Consider the following 12,173-nt stretch of genomic DNA (forward strand, 5'->3'; position numbering starts at 1 on the left):
TACTGCAGATGAAGGCCTTAGCTGCCATGATGCCAGGTCCCCATATTTGCCACAATCACTGGCTGTCTCTATCTCCTTCCTTATTCATTCAAACCTCCTTCCTCATTCAAACTATCTCTTGGGTTGCCTCATTCTCATCTCTTAGTTCCCAATATTTCCCTGGGGAGGAAAATGGGCAAAACTCCAAATTACAGAATTCTCAGAGTAGTTTTACATTACTTCTCCCATAAGATTTCTAACACTGCCCTCTTAATCCAGAAAGGGATCAGATATACAAATTTTTTTGTTTATTTGTTTTCTACAACATGTTTAGAAATTGAATAGAGGAATCACTGAAAGCTGAGAGATTCTATTCTTCCTTCCCATAATCTTTCAAGTCATAAAATTATTATTAACAACTTTCCCAGTAACTAATCCTGGATTCCTCTCTTTGTCTCTTCTTTCTTTCTCCATGTCTTCACTAAGCAATATCTAGCCACGTTTGTGCTGCTTCTAAGACGTCACATAAGTGAAAAAGACAGTTTTGGAATTCTTATTATATTATTATAAAGACTGAATGTGATTCTGCAATTATATGAACCAAATGCTCTCTTGAATTGATAACCAGTTGCTATTGAGGAGATCCAGGATTTTTTTTCCCTTCCCATTTTCTCATTCTCTATTAGCTCAAATCAGTCCCTGAAAAACAGGACTAATAAGGAAATTGGACTTTAATATGCCCCTCAGTCTTCTTTAGCCCCCACTGTTCTCCCTGGGGAAGCCTATTGCCTTCTATTCAGGCTTAAGTGATTAGGGGTGAGGGAAAATCCTTCATTTAGATATTCCAGTGCTTTGTGATGGTCTGGGAGTAGCAGTGACATGATCAAAGTCATCCCTCATTAGAATTAATCAGTCTCTCAATATAATATTCATTCTTCTCATTAATTGTTAATTACTCAGAGATGATTGCCATCTCTCTGAAACATCCACACTTCTAAGGGCTTATAAGCCACAACAAGCTGCCATGATACATCTTTGGTTTATGAGAGACAGCAAATTACTATCCTTTAATTAATTATTCACTAGCTACAATTAACAAAATAATAAATTACCCGGAAAATTTGTCTCTCAAATTTTTTAATCTGTCACATGAGAATGGGGAACAGATTTGTTCTGCTTTCTGATGAGACAAGATTTTGAATTCTGTCTCTTGGTAGCATGGAGTCACTCTTCATTAAACAAATATGTCCTCTTAAACAAAAGAGACAAAAGGATTCTACTCCAAGGGAATATAAACAGCATGTTGCAGGGCAGTTCCAAGGATAACCAAATCTAAAGAACTAGACTGGTGTGGCAAAGGAGTTTGTGGCTCTGATTTGAAGTTAAGAAAATTAGCCCCACGTTGATGTTGAAAAATATACCATGAAGGGTGTGTTCTAAGTGAGATACCTTATTCCTCTCCTGCACTTCTCTTGCACCTATGTAGATATGAGATTCTATTCTCAATTTTTTTTTCAATGTAGTGTTAAGTTCCAATGTTAATTTTTCATATTTCAACAGACAGAGGAAAGAAAAGGGGAAGATTGAGAGGAAGAGAGCAAAAAGAGGAAACTAAGAAAAAAGAAGAAAGTAGCCAGGAAGGGATGTAGAAGAAGCACCATTTCGCCCAATTTCTATTTATCCAGTACACACACACACACACAATACACACACACACACACACACACACACACACACACACAAGAGAGAGAAGGCGTGCAGTATATTGATAAGACAGAAGAGGTATCAAATATCAGACATTCCCAAATCAATTTGACTAAAGCATACTTTGGGCTTTTAAATATACTGAGAAAACCCATAATTCTACTTAGAATAGGCCAAAGGATATGGCATAGGATTAAAGAAGCATGATGATGTTGAGGTAGGAAAAAGGAGGACCCCAGAAATTTGGAGTCCCAGACAGTGTTGCCAGGTGTCTCAGAAGAATTTGCAGACTTGAACCTATCTCCTTAGCTAAGGAGCAAAGATTTATTGCAGTAATAAGGCCATTACAACTGTGGGCTGGAATTCTAAGGAATTTCCACAGAGAAAGAGAAGCAAGGAGATACATTTATCCAGCTTTCAATCATAGATATGTTAATTCTATGGCTCATAGGTAGGAAGGAATGGTCTCCAGAATTTGGTTCTACCATTGGCATATTAATTCTATGGCCCAAGGATAGGTCTAGGGAGTAGTCTCTGGAATTTGGTTCTCAATGACCAGATTATTAGTCAGCAATGAAATGGGGGTGGTTCTGGAACTTGGTTTCCATTGATAAGATTATCAGTCATCAACAAACTGGAAAATAGTCTATTCAGAATTAGACAGATTGTTGTTCTCAGATTGGGAATTGTAGGAAGTCTCTGAGACAAACTCCAAAACCAAAAGATTTAAGATTTCCTGACTCATTGTTGGAACAGAAGCCCCCCTAAAATCAGGGAACCACAACATCATATTTCATCAGTGGGATTATCAAATATGTTACCTTGCTGTTATTTTTATGTAGGAAATGGCTGATATTTTGATCTGGAAAAGTATTGCATTTATTTGATACATACAAGACTTTAATGGGAATAATTTAATGGGAAAAGTATCACTGGTCTGAACATTATTTCTTTGTTCTCTTCCTCATGAGATGTCATAGAACACAGTTAACACATAGAACACAGACCCTGAACACAGTGGTTAGGAAGCCTGGCCTGTATGGCTATGGTCCCTCTTACTTCTATATTCAGCTAGATCTTCATCTTTCTCCCTGAGCAGGATCCAGAATGTTCCTCTCTTCTGGAAGGATGTCTTTATAACTGACCTTTTTCTTCTTGGGGAGAAGATTCCTAAAGACCAACATGGAATGCCTTTTTCTGTGCCATGCCAGAGTTTGAAGGTCACATTATCCTCAGTTGGTATGATGTGTTTCAGGTCAGGAAGAGATGATGTCAATGGATCCTGAGGTGGGAAAGATGATGAGGGACATCATTAACTTCTGGATGATATCATAAGTATTTAGTACATATATTTTGCTCACTGACTCAGGTAAGTATGAGAAAAATAAAGGCAGGAATTCATCTTGAGCCCCATTGGCCAATTTGAGTAGGAAAGGTACAAGGATATGAATACTCACTGCCTCCCCCTTTCCCTAATCCATTTAACACAACAATAGCAACAGTAGGCCCAGTAATAAACAATCTTTGGGGTTTTCTAGTGTGCTTAGCTCATAAACTAATAAATATAGAAAATTACAGGAGCACAAGATATATCACAATCCCAGAATTCTCTTTGCTCAGGGGTCTATGGCTGGAGCTAAGGAATTCTCCCTGAGTCCCTGGAACCTCCCACTAACATCTATCCTTGAGCTTGGTTGTCTTTCCTCCTCTGGAATGTTGCCTGTATGAGAAAAAAATGGGTGCAAAGAAGTGGTAATGAGCTGTCTTTGGAGACCATGAGATCATAGGAGATTCACATCTCTCCACTTCAGTACCTTCTCTCCTCAGCAGGAGAGTTGGGCTAGTGGTCATCTTCTATGAGACAGATTTAGTTGGAGAAAACTCCTGCTCCCAGTCCTTTTGCTAGAATTAACACTTCAAAGGATGGGGGAAAGTCTGAGTAGGTATGTCCTTGACCTTTAGTGTCCTCTTGCAGATATTAAGAAACATGCCTTTGCGTGGCAGATGAATGGGATCCTGGCAGTGACAGGCTCACTGGAAGTGGGTGTTTGTATTTGTTATTTGTGGACAAGACACAGGTGCTCAGGTAATGGTTACTGGGGGGAGAAATTGAGGGATGGTAATTGTACAATATTAAAGGACAGTCTTCGTGAAATACTCGCTTTCTACATTCTGTTCCTACTCCAACCTCTGGACAGTTCTGATCCCAAGTTCTGATCCTTTCAAAGGCGGGTGTAAGTCAATCCAGGTTCCCATCACAGCATGTGGATTTTTCTTCTTCATATATATTGTGGTCCAGAGATCTCTTGAAGAATTTGGGATGGGGAAAGGTGAGGGTTCATGAGGATGGAACAGATTGTATGTAACAGTGTGTTAGGTAATTCAGAGGTAGTGGAGAAATCCAGCTGTGGGCTGTCACTGGGAATGAAGGAAGAGACAAATGATTCCAGCCATCCTAGAGGTCAGCACTGAGAAGGGAAAGTAGTTTACCTTGCATCACTTTCTAACAGGTAACAATCCTTGTTTTACTCTGCAGGATTTATTTTCAAGGAAAATGGATGAACTGGTGTGCTTGGAGTGTCATACTGATCTTCATTTTATTCTTAGTAATAATAATTTTGCGAAGTGAATATGGCCATATTTTCTTTTTTGTGGTGATATTTTCATTGAATTTCAACAGTATTGAGAACATCGTCTTTGTATTTCCTTTAATAAGGATATTTCTTTCTATGTTTATTTCTCTAATTGCAATTTAATAAGAAAATGGATTGTAGTAAAAATCTCTTTTCCAAACTCGAAACGAGTTTCTGATTTAATTTAAATAATCAATAGAATAACAGCTAGATTCCACAATGGTTGTATCAGTACCCAAATATTCTTACATCATTCTGAAGCATTTAATGTCCTTATTTTTTTACAGATATGTATTTAGTAAAAAAAATATATGACTATGCCAAATGCTCATTTACTTAATTGCTCAGGATATAATAACTACATATTTTCAGATTGAAAACAGATAGATCTTTAATACTTTCCTTGTGCTCATGTCTTCTACTGATCACTGATTATAGAATTGGGCTTTGATTATGGAAATGGGCTTTAAAAGAAAAAGGAAGGTACACGATTATAAGAGAATCAAACTGATCCTTCAGCTTAAGTTTAAAGATACATGTGTGGCAGAATAAAGCATTCTCAGCTCAGCTTGACTTCAGGTAAGAGGTAAAGATGACAACCAATGATGCAATAACAAACCAAGGGTTGTCTTTTATAAGGGTCTGGAGAGGAAACTCGCACAGTGCAATCAGTAAGTAAAGAGACCTTAATGTCTGAGACACCCAGATGTGGTCTCTGTGATCAGCATGGACCACCTCGTGAGCAGAAGCTCTGGTCCCATTATCAGCGGGAGACATCTCCTTCCCTTATTGGCTGTGCATGTGACCCCATAGACCCTATATAAGCAGTGGGGACCAGGAAGTAGGTGGAGTTCAACAGGAGTAAGGGGAGGGAATAAGAGTGCAGGTTGTGAACACATGGAATAAAGACCTTAGCTTGTGAGCCTCTATCTTCAGGGTGCTCTGTTGAATAGGAGAACCACCGCTCAGAGAGGTGGTGGCTGGAGATATATGACAACCTATGATTGGGCAAGATTGGTAAAGAAGCACTGTATGAGACTGGTCAGAGGTTTCTGAAGGCCTGGGAACTAGGCAAGACTGATAATCAATAACCTCTGGGTGGCAGGTTACAATCCTTCTAGCTTTTATCCAGGTATAAACCACTTCCTCTGAGTCACTTGTGGCATTTCTCTTGAATGATAGATTACTGACTTGATGACAATCATATGTGAATTCAGAACTCAAAACAGTGTCTGTTACAGTCCCAAGAGGTTTTATCTCAAATAGCAAGTTTTAGTAATCACAGCTTAAAGCTGAATGCAGTGATTTTTACTCTCATGGAATAATAAGCAATAGAAACTTATCAGGAGTCACACACATAAGAAATTTCATTTAGCATCTTTTGTTTTCTTCTTCTCCTCAAGTTTAAACTCATCCTGGTATTAAGGTGATCATTACAAATGATTTCTATATAATAAACTTGTAGATTCTAAGAAAACTCATTCCTTATTTGGGAACTATACAACCCAAAAAACCTCTCTTCCCCTGATGACCAATCCTATACCCCAAAGTGGAATGCTTTGAATAAGCAGAACCAATCCAGATAAGGATTTCACTTCATCCTTTCCTTTCCACACACAGTAACTACCAGTTTTCACAATATGATGATAACCCCCCCCCCAAATTTAACAATCTTACAATTTCCATAAGTCATAGCCCAATTGTTTTAACTGTACCTTTCTCTTAACTATCAGCAGAGGTGAAAATATCCAGTTAACCAAATAACGCTTACAAAATATTATAAAACAGGGTTCGTAAGAATATAAGATAAATCTTATATTAAGATAATAGATTTTAAACAAAATTTTCATTGTCTTTTAGTGATTCAGTTCTTAAAATTCCACTAGAATATAATTCATTGCAAAAATGGTTTTAATTTACAGTCAGATCTCCAATCACACAGATCAATTTAAATATTACATTAAAATTGACCACTACTTAACTTTCATTTGTAGGACTCCCCAAATTGTTACTCAATGTTCTGATCAAACTCAATTACCTTTTGATGGTTTCCCAGTTCACACAAAACTTTTCTCTTTTTGTGAGTCAGGAAAGAGTTAAATACTAATTCTCTGCCAAAGTGCAAGCCCTTTTCTTGGAATTTTCATTAACACAGTTCTCAAACCTGCCTTTTGATAATGATACAAATGCATGCTGTTTACTGCCAGAGTCTTTTTAAGTGACAGCAAAATTCTTTTCCCTTTTTCCAAAGATTCCAAATCTTAAATCCCCTCTTCACAGTGTCAATACAAACAGATTATGAATTTTTTCCTTCCCATGTTTCCCGTATCTCAAATAATCTTCACTGCACTGAGTATATATTGTTTCTCTCTCTTTTGTTCATACACCCCTGCCGCAGGCAGGGAGGGAGAGGGGAGAGAAAGAGAAACACACTCTTTTTTTATGAACTAATCTCCTATACTGAGGGAACTCAGATTTTAGGATCCCATTAATTACTAATTAGGGGTTTATTGCTCCTAAATTACCTTCACAGAAAAGCATTTATTTCAACATTGGCATTATATGTTGATCCTATCTAAAAACTCATATAAAATTATCAACTATGAAGCAGTTACATTTAATAAAAAGATATTAAAAACAGTTAACATGCATTAAACATTCACTTGTAAACTAAAATTATTCATATTCTAGAGTTCAACCATACATTAAATAAGTGATAGATTAGTAGTAATAGCGGTAGTAGTATCTATTGTATCAGTATCCTGTCACTAAATATACTTCATTAAATATTTAACAGTTTTGGGAAATCCAAAAAAATTCTTTTAATCACAACCTTTTAAAAAGTCTAATTCATGTGTAGCAACATCCAGATTAAAAGTAAACTTTTGTCTAATAGCATTTCTGGATAACAATGTACTCTTAAATGGCAGAATATAGGTTTAGAAATACAATATTATTTAGAAATACAATAATAGCACAAATAATAAACCTTGGATGATATCATTTACATTTCCTAATTACCACATATAAAAAAGAATGATCATTTAACCTTTGGCATTATAGAACCACTTTAGACTTATCAAGTATGGGACAGTTACAAGAAATAATAATGCTGTGAATATAGTGGAATCACTGTTATCAGTATTAGAGCTCACAAGGAGAGGGGAAGGGATGACCAAGAAGGATGGTTAAAGAAGGAAGGTAAGTAGAGCAAGTGTAAAGGGGAGGTTAGAAGAGGTAGACAGTGCTGGAGGTAGAATGGTGGCACTGAGGTAGTTTCTCCAGTCGTAAGGGAGATAATCTCTTTCAGAAACCAGGGATAAACATGTCCTACTATGATTTTGATGACTTATGAGCCTTCAATATAAACCAGTTTGCGAAACACTAATGCATTGTTGGTGGAATTGTGAACTGATTCAGTCATTCTGGAAAGCAATTTGGAAATATCCCTAAATTGTGCATATACCTTTGATCCAGCAATACCACTACTTACTCTGTATCCCAAAGAGATCATATAAAAGGGAAAGGAACCACACAGACAAAAATGTTTCTAATGGCTTCCTTTGTGGTGGCAAAGCACTTTGGGTTGTTGCTGTCAGCATAAAATTGAATCTCATCTGCCTTCTTACTAATCCAAGAATCCTGCATCTCTCTGTTTTGCTTGTCCCTAGAATCTATACTCTATAATGCCTAATAAATTAAATATGTAAACCTCTTCCCACAAAAGTAGTATGGTGTAATGACTAAATAAAGGAGGAGACAAAACATCTGGGCCCAAGTCCTAGAAATGCCATTCACTGACTCTATATGTATTGAAGTAGATGATCTCAAAGGTCACGTCTAGCTCAAAGACCATGTAATTCTCACTGATTTTCTGAATGCTATATATTTGGTTCCAGTTAACCAACCAATTACTAGGTGCTTCCTCAGTACTGCCACTTGGGGGCAATGTCACCATGTTAATTAATGCTTTTAAAAGGCAAGGTTCATTTGGGGTGTCCACAAGTCAAATTCTCACTATCATAAGTACTTATGAACTTTTTCTCATGATTGTGTAGAATCTTGCAGATTTCCGAGCTCTAATCTGAAATAATGATAATATGAAAGCTAATGTCTTAGATTTCTACAGGGTTTCAAGGTTCCAAAGCATTTTTCCCAAAATAACCTTTTGATTAATTAGTACAAACCTTATTATCCTCCTTTTGCAGATAAGGAAAGTTCATCTAATAAGTTGTGAGTCCCAGATAGATTTAAATTGAACTTGTAATTTCTTCTCTTTCTGCCACCTCTTTCTGCATGATTTCATCAAATCCACTGTGCTCAATTAGCCTCTCTTTGCAGAGTATTCTCAAATTTATATACCTAGCCTTGATTTTTTTTCCTAAATTCAGGCTCCAGAGATTACCAAAACTTACCTAAAGTACGTTTTCACATAGATAACTTGGATGTATCTCAAACTTGGTTTGTCTGAAATGTAACTCGTTACCTTCTCTCCAAACCTGTAACTACTCTTTCCCTCCTGAACTCCTAATCTTCTAGTCTTAGAGCTTTTTGTATCCATTAAGATTCATTTCTAGTGATATCCCTTAGGACAAACTTTTCAAATCCATCTATTCTTATTGCTTTTCACCACCTCACTTTATGTTTTTTTTTTTAAATTTCTAGCATTCCCTACTCACCCCTATGTGGCTATCACCAGTAGCTTTTATATTAAAGCAAGAACTATTCTTTGCTATGACTTTTTTGTGCCCGAGGTTTAACTAGTCCAGGTTCTAGTTTTCTCTATACTCTTTTTTTTCAGGAGCACTTTACAAAAAGCAAGGGTGCTCTTTCCTTCCTTCTCAAGTTAATCCATGAAGAGAGAGTGTGAATAAAGAAACTGGCAGCCAGTGATTCCTCCCTTTAGAGGGAGGAGAAAGGAAGTAGGAAGATGCTTTTGAGGCTCTTCTGAGCATGTCCCCCTTTTGATAGACCAGCAAGTCTTCTCCTAGATTGAGACAGCAGTTACTCTCCCGTACTTAACATGTGTGTAGGGAAGACAAAGCCTTCTTGAAATAAGAATAGAGGCCAAACCAAGAGAGCCAAGAGGTTGGTCTCAGCAGGTGCTTTTGATTCCTTTAATATTTTACACTAGCACAAGGGTATGTGTGTGTGTGTGTGTGTGTGTGTGTGTGTGTGTGTGGTGTGTGTGTGTGTAAGATATACTGATCTATTTGGGCTCTGATACATCTCAAGGTGTGTGTGTGTGTGTGTGTGTGTGTGTAATATATTTGGGCTCTGATACTTCTCATTCTCCTTTCTAAATCATATGAGGTCTAGAGCTGGTCAGGGATGATGGTCATCAGTTTATGTTTGGACCCATTGACTTTTTTTTGAAGCAATTGGGATTAAGTGCCTTGCCCAGGGTTGCACAGCTGAGAAGTGTTAAGTGTTGGAGGCCCGATTTGAACCCAGGTACTCCTGACTTCAGGGTTGATGCTTTATCCACTGTACCACCTAGCTGCCCCGACCCATTGACTTTTAAATGCAGTGGTAACTTACAAAGGACAATGATCAATGGGAATGATGAGTCCAGGAGAGACTCTGAGATCATTTCCATTGCTGTGACAGCTTAGAGTTTGCTAACCATTTTCTTCATAGCAAATGTCAAGGAAATAAGGAAGAAAGTAAGGAAGGAGAGAAGGAAGGAAGGAGAGAAGGAAGGAAGGAAGGGAGAGAAGAAAGAAGGGAGGAAGGAAGCAGGGAAGGGAGGAAGGAAGCAGGGAAGAGAGGGAGGGAAGAAGGGAGAGAGGGAGGAAGGAAGGAAGGGAGGAAGGGAGAGAGGAAGCAAAGAAGGAAGGGAGGGAGAGAGGAAAGAAGAAAGGGAGGAAGGGAGGAAGGAAGGGAGGGAGGGAGGAAGGAAGGAAGGAAGGGAGGGAGGTGGTCCAGAGGGTTGGAGAAAGAATCTGTATGGTTATGTCCTTGATCCTTGGTGACCTCTTGCAGATCTTCAGAAATATACTTTTTGGTGTCAGTTGATCAAGATCCTGGCAGTGACTTATTCTACTGAAGTGAGTCTTTATATTTGTTAATTATGGACAATATATAATTGCCAAGGTAATGGGGATCTGGGGGCCAGAATTGGGGAAGGGGGAGTCGATAATATTGAAGGGAATTCCTCATGAAATACTCAGTGGGTATCAACTACCCATCCTCATTCTATCCTCACTTCAATATCTAAACAATCCTTACCCCAAGTATCTCTTTTTCCCTTTCAAAGGCAGGTGTGACTCATCCTAGGTTACCATAGCAGCATTTGGATTTCTCTTCTCCTGTGGATTTCACTGTCACCTGGATACTGTGCTAGATATCTCATGAGGAATTTGGTGGTAGAGAGAGGGAGGGTTCCTAAGGATGGATAAGGTTGTGTATAATTTGGTGTATCAGTTAATCCAGGTGTGATACAGAAAGACAACTTTAATCTGTGACTGGAGGTGGAAGAATAGACATGTGGTTTCAGACATCCTATAGAAGGAAGGGAAACTGGAAAAGGAAATTAAATAGTTTATGTTGAAGTACTCTCTGAGAGGTAATAAGACATGGTCTACTCTGCAGGAATTATTCTCAAGGAGGATTGGATTGACTGACTTGCTTGGAGTCTCATGGTGATCTTTATCACCCTTTTAGGAATAATTGAGAAATTCTTCCTAGATATTTTCCTTCTTTCTTATGATACTGATTCTACAAATTTCACCAATATTGAAAGCAGAATCCTTGTGCTGCCTGAACTAAAGATGATTTTAATCCATAGTCAGTTTATCTCCACAAGAGAGGAATTCAGGTAACTAGAGCTTGTCCCCTTGATTGACTTTATTGGCTAAAATGGCCAGATTGCCCTGGAGAAAAAGTTTAGGGTCATCTAGAGCTTTACCTTCAGAGTCACTGATGCTCCACTTGGGAGGGAATGGGTGAATGGTCAGAAGGGGAGGCAACCAAAAATGAAATAAGGAAAAGAAGGATGACTCAGGAGACTCAGCACATGACCTGAAGTTATCTAAGGAAGACGGTGTGGACTATGATAAAAATAATATCACAATCCCTTTTGTTCCTTATTCCTACTCTTTACCTCCTTTTTAAAAAAACTTTCTGTCATTCTACCAATTTTCTTCTCTTCTTCCTGCTCACTCTTTCCTTCCTTCTTTTGTCTAAAGCTAGAACTCGCACCTAACAACCAGGACAAGGTCCCTTATTCCCACATCCTTCCCTGGGATGGAAGGGTGTTGCTTCCCTTTCTGTCATTTCTTCTTCTAGTACCAGCTAGTCCACAACCTCACCATGCTTCCAACCCCAGTGCTTCATGGTAGACATGTTTCCCTAGGGAAGTTTCCCAAACGGAAGAGAAGACTGCACTTCTCTCCCTTACCTCAAGGAAATTGTTAATATCAGTTAATATCAGAAAATAATATTTCCATTTTGTATCAGCAATGCATAGAAGTAATTATATCCTAGACGTTACTTATAATTTACACATACATCATAGCCCTATCCTTTCCACCCCCAGGGAATTTGCCTCAGTACCTATAACTCCACGTTAAATCTCTGTTTCTTTTGATCACTCTCTTGTCCACCCTTCATTCTTCTCAGCAAAAAGAACCAGGGCTCTGAACAGGTCTTGGGATATATCCTGAGGAATTGCAGGTCTCTTGTTTTCCTCAGGGACATAGTACTCTGAGATGATTGTTGACATTGGTCACCAAATGCACTCTGAAACCTGACTTGATTTATCCCTGCAGTCTGGTGGTCTTTGAAGATCTTTTGAATTACCCACTTGATTCTTCATCACCTTTACTCAGTACCTGCACTTAGATCTCTCATCTA

At 38.2% G+C, this 12,173-nt stretch overlaps 1 long non-coding RNA gene across 2 annotated transcripts in view; it reads right to left on the reverse strand.

Moving 5' to 3' along the window:
- Positions 1 to 12,173, reverse strand: part of LOC105749699 — a 33,390-nt gene that overhangs the window by 17,818 nt on the left and 3,399 nt on the right. Inside the window, exon 2 of one of the 2 annotated variants that reach the window (XR_004231121.1) lies at positions 2,829 to 2,965. This is a non-coding gene — a long non-coding RNA (uncharacterized LOC105749699). Of the gene's footprint in view, positions 1 to 2,543; positions 2,966 to 12,173 lie in introns of those variants that run through there. The other variant, XR_001120673.2, reaches the window with a different exon arrangement.

This window comes from Sarcophilus harrisii, chromosome 1 (assembly GCF_902635505.1).
Source record: "Sarcophilus harrisii chromosome 1, mSarHar1.11, whole genome shotgun sequence".
NCBI classification, from domain to species: domain Eukaryota; kingdom Metazoa; phylum Chordata; class Mammalia; order Dasyuromorphia; family Dasyuridae; genus Sarcophilus; species Sarcophilus harrisii.